A 7,733-nucleotide genomic window follows, 5' to 3' on the forward strand; every position below is an offset into this window, starting at 1 on the left:
GGGATGAGGGTAAAGGTTTTAGTTCTAGGCCTACCTCCACTGAAGGGGAGTCCATGATCTCTTCATCTAGCTCTCTACCCTCTACATGTGAGACATATTCCTTTATCACTTCCTCCTCTCCTTCATCTTCTGTACACAGTTTTAATTCTTCATTGCTTCCTAAGGGGCACTTCATCATTTTTGATATGTCAATTTGAACTCTCTCTTTCCCATTCTACAGTCCACTTCTCCCAATCCATAATTGTTTTCGCCGTGACTAAGAATGGTCTTCCTAAGATTATAGGAGCTAAGCTAATGTTCACCGATATCTTCACATCAGTCACTATAAAATCTACAGGTATTTCACAGTTCTCTACAGTGATCATGACATCAGTTAACCTTCCCTCAGGTTGCCTAACAGTTCTGTCAGCTAGGAGTAGGTCCATATGTATTTCCTCCAACTCTCCAAACCCACACTCCTCGTATAAGGCTGTTGGAATGATACTTATGCTTGCTCCCGTATATAATAAAACTTTAGAAAATGTGTTTCCTCCTATTTCACATGTAATGAAAGGGGCTCCGGGATCTCTCATTTTGATAGGGATGGCATTCAAAATGCTAGAGGCATTCTCAGAAATTTTAACTACTTCCCTAGGCTTCCTAGTGGTGCAAGCATCCTTAAGGTATTTCTTTAGGGAGGGTACACACCTAAGCATGTCTTCTACAGTAACAGTCATGGTGGCTCTTTTAAAATTCTCTAATAACCTATGTTCATAATCAAGGACAGGTCTTTTTCTATTCAAAGCTGAAGGGTAAGGAACATCTTGCCCACTTGTAGAAGGTAGAGGTTCTTCCGCGTAGGGAAGATCCTCTCCTTCTTCCTCTCTTGGCTCATTCCCCTTCCTAGAATTCTCTCAAGAATTCTAATAAGGGTCCTGAAGTTCCTTTCCATTTCTCAACTTTGAGATTGAAAGAACTTCAGGATCTTCTCCATTCATCTCATCATGAGTGGAGTGTTGCACATGATGTAAGTTGCATGGGTTAATTACAGGTTTCGTGGGAAATTTATAAGATGCGCAAGGGAGTTCTGTAATTATACCTTGGTGTTCAGAAGGTGCAGGCCTAAAGCTCTCCAACAGCTTCCTCATTTGTTCCTGGGATTCCAACATCTGCTTCATCTGAAATTCCATCATGACCTGCATCCGCATCTCCATCTCCACTCGCAACTTTTGGTTTTGCTTCTCTATCATATCTGAAATGACGGGGGTGAATGTAGAAAAATCAGGTTGGTTGTGAGAGGGAACCTGATACTACTGCTGGGGCCTGGACTGGAACTGCTGTCTTTGTTGGAGTGGAGGTTGAGCTGCCGGCTTACTCCCTTGGTGGAAGGTCTCTCCATTTTGAAAATTCGGCCTCTTTTCCCCTGCCCATGGTTGCTGCGGTTGGTTGAAGGCTTTCACCTCTTCTTCCATGGCTTGGCAGGCTCTGTCTTCATGTTCCCTGCTGAAATAGAGAGAGCAAATTTTGGCCTTAACGATGGGGGAGTTACCTAAGAAAAAATTCTTCAAGGTGGAGGTGAGCTCCTCCAATTTCTGGTTGGTTTCTCTTAAACCCGCTTGTAGCTCGCCCTCCTTAGCATTAACTTGCAGAACTCCTGCTCTCTTGGGCTGCAGGTTCCTCCCATTCTGACTTGCTCTAATCTCCTGCAGGTCAGTTTCTGCAACTCTCTCCAAAATATCAAACACTTCATCCTCATATGCGGTATAGAAAGTTCCCCCGGAGGCTAAGTTAACCTTATTTTTCATGAAATCTGATAAAGATTCATAGAAAATCTGGGCTAACTGACAATGTTCAATTCCATGATGAGGACATTTCCTCAGCAAGTCATTGAACCTCTCCCATGACTCACTAAAAGCCTCACCTTCATGGGGATGAAAGTTATGAATTTCTCTTCGGTAAAAATTAGTTTTGGAGAGAGGGTAAAATTTCTACAGAAATTTTCCTTGCATCTCTTCCCAAGAGTTGAACGTGATTACTAAATTGTGATACCATGAAAATGCTTTATCTTTTAAGGTAAGAGGAAAATACTTCATTTTCAAGATTTCCGTAGATAGTCCAGGAACGTTTTGAGAAGAACATCTAATATGAAAATCGTCGAGGAATTCTAAAGGATTCTGTGCAGGTAGTCCGTTAAATTCAGGCAAAGAGTTAATCAAAGCATTATCATATCTAAATAAAATAACTTCACCTGTGTTCAGGTTGACATCGGTTTGTCTCAGGCTACCCGACGGTGTCGACCTGTGCAGCATTGTCCTCCTTCTCTCACTCTGCTGATGTCTCTCTTCTGCCATTGTTTCCTGCTGAATTTCAGGTTCCGTCACTGTAGAATCTGGAGTTGCGTCGCGTGCAACGTTCTCTGTGGATCTTTCACCAGCTCTTGAACGTGTCACTACCTTAGAACTTCAGCAGAGAATTAGAAAGACAATAAGCTGAGGATTTCAAGCCTTGCAGCTTTAGGAGAAGGAGTTGAAGATAAGTGAAAACACAGAAAAGATAATTCTACTGTAATACCGTGCTCCCCGGCAACGGCGCCAGTTGATAAGCTCGATTTTAGTGGTTTTTACTAGTTATATATCAGTCTAATCGTGTGATAATTGAGCTTATGCAACACAATTTATAACCTCACTACTTTAGGGAAAGTAAGGGTCGAACCTCAGAGATTTCTTTAAAGTATTGGTTCACTCAAGTCTTTAGTTAGATTATCTTTAGTTAGGTTCCACAGAGTTATCTTGGTTAAAACTCAACTGAGCAGAACCGTCAGTAAAGAATTTCTTTGCTGACGGTTTGCATATGCTCTATGAAGCAATAGAGCAAACACCCTGCGCGCGGACCGCTCCTTGCGCGCAGGGGTGCCACTCAGTCGCCCTGGCAGCCTGGGTGGCCGATGGCCCTAGCTGCTAGCGACGTGGGCTGCGAGTAGCGTGGGCTGTTGGCTGCCTTGGCTGCCAACAGCATGCGTTGCTGGCGGCTGAGCAATTGGCAGCCGTGGCTACCTGCAGCTCGCGCTGCTGGCATCCTTGGCTGCCCGCAGCTCACGCTGCTGGCAGCTTTGGTTGCCGGCGGCTTGGGTCGCTAGCAGCTTCCACTTCTAGCGGCCTTGGCTGCCTACAGCTTGGGCTGCTGGCAGCGCAAGCTGCTGGCTACCTAGACTGCTGGCGACCCAGGCTGTTGCCCTGGTCGCTGGCTGTCTTGGCTGCTAACAGCCTAGGCCGCCCACCCCTTAGGTAGCTGCAACTGGGTTGCTGGCAACCTAGGCAGTTGCCTTGGTTGCTGGCTGCTTGGAAGCTGCCACCAGAGGTGGTTTCACCTGGACAATGGAGAACAACAGGGTTTCTTGGGAGAACGAAAGGGAGATGGATTTGAACACACAGAAACTCGAAACCAAATCAAAAACGAAACAATCTCTGCTGGAAATATTGGAAGATCACTGGTGTGAATCTTCCAACCCAACCTAGCTTGTCTGAAATGGAGAGAATTACACTGCTGAAACTGGAGAGATCGCTCCGACCTAGTGTCACGTCCTTGCGGCGAGGCGGAGGTCTTCAATCCCCAGCTAATCTTCAGCTCGTTCCTCCTCTCCAACTCCAAAGCTCATCAGCTCCTGGAGGGTCTGCAGAAATCCTTCCTCTCCAAGCCCTAGCTTCCTTGAGAGAAATTCTGGACCACCCAAAGGGAACTCTCAAGAGAGTATTTATAGGTTTCTCTTAACACATGCCCAGGGGCATTTTTGGAATTTTCTTCTTCTTTGAGATTTCGCCATCTCCTGTTGATCCTTGACGTCCTCCTTGGTTGTCTTAACCTGTTTCTGAACTTACTAACAAAAAAATGTCAAATATAATCCACTTGATTCGAAGAATCAAGTGGGGTTAGTAATTTTATGAAATAATGCATATGCATGACAACTCACATGAATTAACTAGATATTCTTGATCTTTTAATGCTTAAAAGTCTAAATATTTGATAACTTATTAAGTGTCATCAAGAACCTTGTTTACGGTCCGTCCACGGAACCAGCATCAGTAACTCCAAGATTCCCGCTTGGCATGAGGATGGTAATGCAAGCAATACAGATTGACGGCGCAGGCGGCAAGCGGTTGGCGCACAGTCGCACAACTGGTGAGCGACGTAGTCAGACCAAGACGCGCGGCGAGAGAACTCAAGCGTGCGCAGAACTCGACACACGTAAAAGTGGCTGTCGCACGGTATAGCGGCAGATCACGCGCAATAGCGCCCTCGGTGCACAGCGTTGATTACACGGGGTAGTGGCCTCGCGCGAAGAGTCCTCGTGCTGAGAGTCCTCGAGCAGAGAGAGCTCAGCAATGTTGACGTCCTCCCGAAGGGGACGCGTCTGCATGGCGTCGAGGTGAAGAGAACAGTCTGCTGAATCAGGCTAGATGGGCGGCGCCCACGTAGGAAATGGCGATTATCTCCCGGTAGCGCGCGATGTTGGGCGAGCCAGATGCGAGAGGGCCGTGAAGGGGGGGGGTCGTTCACGAGGCACTCAGCGAGTGCAAGACCCCAGCAATGGCGGGAAGTGATGCTCGCTGGTCGGGCCTGGCGAGACGGATGCTCAGGGTGGGTTCGTCAGGATTTCACACAACGTTGGCAGAGGCGACCCTCACCAACAGAAGACCAAAGCTCAGAACCAAGATCTCGCAAGTGGATGAGGGGGAGGGGGAAAGCTAAACGGCGATGGTTGTTCCCGGCAGAATCTTCCTCCAAATCTGAATAGACGATCGAAAGGGGAGCCAGAACCGCGCTGAGTGCAAACGGCTTCTCTAGAAGCTAACAAAGGAGGGCGATAGGTTTCTCTAGAAAAAAAAAAACAACAAAAACAAAACGAAGGGTTTCTTTGTCAAAGTTCTCTCTACCTGCCCTTGGGCATCCCTTCCCCTTATATAGGGGGGGGGGAAGGGTGCCAAGAGGCCAAGGACTAGAGAAGGGATCCGTCGCGTGACGTGGCCCTCCTCTTTACACAAAATTTCAACGAAAGAGAACAAAACGTAAAAGACAGAATCGGTCCAACACACGACCCGATCCGGTATTACAATTAAGCAAATGACAAAGAGAAAACTTACTTCGAGTACTTGAATTTGGGGTCGCGCACATCGGCACGAGTGGCTCAGAGAGGTCGAACGCGTCCCGTATCGGCGTTAGTGTCGTCGCGATTGTCCCCCATCAATGTAGCTTCGTAGCTGTTATGTGAGAATATCTCTCCAGTCAAAGTCTCACCATTACACAATTTCCAACAACAAACACTTAGGTCGGCAATGCAAGTCGGCTGCCTGATTGTACAATGCATTTTGACTTGTGATTCTATCATGAATAAGATGATGCAAAGAGGAAACGTGCTAGGCAAATTCAAGACCATCCTCTGAGACTCTAACATGATGGTCAATATGTGTTAAGTCAACAAGGAGCCTGGCCACATGCCATCTCAAAGGGATTCAATCTGCTGGTGTGGTTCACTAAAGAGCTATACGCGAACTCGCCACAGGAAATGAAGGGATCTCATGTCGTGATGTGCTCGCCTACCAGGACTTGTAGTAGGTTACCTGTGCTCTGATTGACTACCTCAGTCTGACTATCGCTCTTAGGGTGGTATGATGCCAAGAACTTAACCTTCGTTCCAAAGAGACTCCGTAATGTCTTCCAAAAGTAGTTAGTGAAACAGACATCTTGATCAAAAATGATCAAAGTCGGCAACCCGTGTAGGCGCACAATTTGTCGAAAGAAAAGTTCTGAGACATGGATGGCTTCAGATGTCTATGCACAAGGCATAAAGTGTGCCATCTCTGAAAACCCATCAACTAAAATATGATGGAGTCGTGTCATCACACAGTCTTGGATAACCCTCAGACAAAGTCCGTGCTAGAAGCGAGGTGTATAACCAATGCTCTTCTTGACTTGTTTGGCTAAGGCACATACGCGACATTAAACAACGTCACCAATCTCGCGCTTTAGATTTGGCTAGTAAAATTGATACTATGTGGAAGCTATAGTCTTGTCATGACCAAAATAGCTACTCATACGTACAGCGTGACATTCCCATGCGAGGACGTCACAGAGTGATAGGCATGGCTAAGGCACATACGCGGCATTAAACAACGTCACCAATCTCGCGCTTTAGATTTGGCTAGAAAAATTGATATTATGTGCCAGCTATGGTCTTGTCACGACCAAAATAGCTACTCATACCTACAGCGTGACATTCCCATGCGAGGACGTCACAGAGTGATAGGCATGGCACGCACATCTTGTTTTGGAAGAACAAGAAACCATTGGTGATGACGTAATCTCAAAACTTGTGAGCTGGTCGACGCTGGATCTCTACGCTTACTTACCCAAAATTGGGCTAGTTGGCATATCCCTTGCGAACCTGTTAAAACCCAAGAGACTTTGTTTTCTCCATATTTAGCATGCATGCTTGTTGGCTGAGTCTGTCGGTGATAATGTTATCCTTGACCTTCTATTGCTTGATGATGAAAGTGAAGTCTTGTAGGTACTCAATCTATCTCGCATGGCGATTGCTCAACTTCTGGTGGGAGTGTAAGTACTTGAGCACCTTGTGATGGAGGACCATCTCGAGGACGACGCCACGATGACGAAGAACCATCTCGAGGATGACGCGACTGGACGTTGTCAGCCACACCAAGCAGCTCGCGCCGACGCTCACCACCCGGGGTTTAAGTACCCCGCGTAAGAACTTTTATCTTTTTACTTATGCTCATTTTCATGTGTGTTTGTATTTTTGGATTCGTGGACTGGGCCAATGTTGTTGGGCCCCGTCCTCATCGTTTTTACTTTTTATGTTTGTATTTTGAATTTGTAAGGAGAGGCCGAACCACGTCTCGTGACGGTTCATCCTCTCCCACGTTCACTTGGCACCCATCCTCACTATATAAGGGGATGGCATGCCCAAGGAACACCTTGGAGTCGTTGTTGAAAAGTTTATTCACAATTTGTCTCCCCCCCTATTGTAGAGAGTAGTGTAGGGGGTTTGGCTAGCCCCACCCCACGCCGAGATCACTCTGAGGGAGACGTGTTAAAGTGCGCTGTCGAGATCACTCCGGTGCGAGGAAAGAGTTTCAAGAAGCCGCCGCCATCAAGAATCGAAAGAGGCCTTCGTCGAGATTACTCCGGGGGTCTTGGGAGATTCAAGAAGCATCGCCAACACGCCATCAACCGCGGAAATCTGTTCCGCTAAGGGAGCACACCCCATATCCGTCAAGAACACCTCTTTCTTGGAGGGTTCTTGGTTGTTACAGTTCAAGAAAGCCATTTCTTGGTACCTTTTTCCACCCTTCCACCATTCCTAATCCATACCCCCCCCTTCTCTTTGTTCTTGATCCACCCCACCACCGTTCTTGAACACCCTCCCACATTTCTTGAATTTCCCCTCTTTCCCCTCCCCCACGTTTTCTTGATTCCTTCCCCTCGCCCCGTTTCTTGATTCTACCACGCTGGACCCATTTTCTTGAACTTCTTGATCCATCCCTTCACGTTCTTGAACCCCCCCCATCTCATTCTTGATCCGCCCCTCCACGTTCTTCAACCCTCCCCATCTCGTTCTTGATCCTTCCCATCACGTTCTTGAACCTACCCATCGTTCTTGATCCGTCCCTTCACGTTCTTGAACCCCCCCCATCTCGTTCTTGCACCCCCCCCATCTGATTCTTGATCCGCCCCTCCAC

At 47.1% G+C, this 7,733-nt stretch overlaps 1 non-coding gene across 1 annotated transcript; it reads left to right on the forward strand.

Moving 5' to 3' along the window:
• The first annotated feature begins 1,833 nt into the window (after positions 1-1,833).
• On the forward strand, positions 1,834-1,942 carry LOC144711549 (small nucleolar RNA R71). The gene has a single exon (XR_013583601.1). It is a non-coding gene; the product is annotated as a small nucleolar RNA R71 (small nucleolar RNA).
• Positions 1,943-7,733: the final 5,791 nt, after the last annotated feature.

Source organism: Wolffia australiana, chromosome 13 (assembly GCF_029677425.1).
Source record: "Wolffia australiana isolate 7733 chromosome 13, ASM2967742v1".
Lineage (NCBI taxonomy): Eukaryota > Viridiplantae > Streptophyta > Magnoliopsida > Alismatales > Araceae > Wolffia > Wolffia australiana.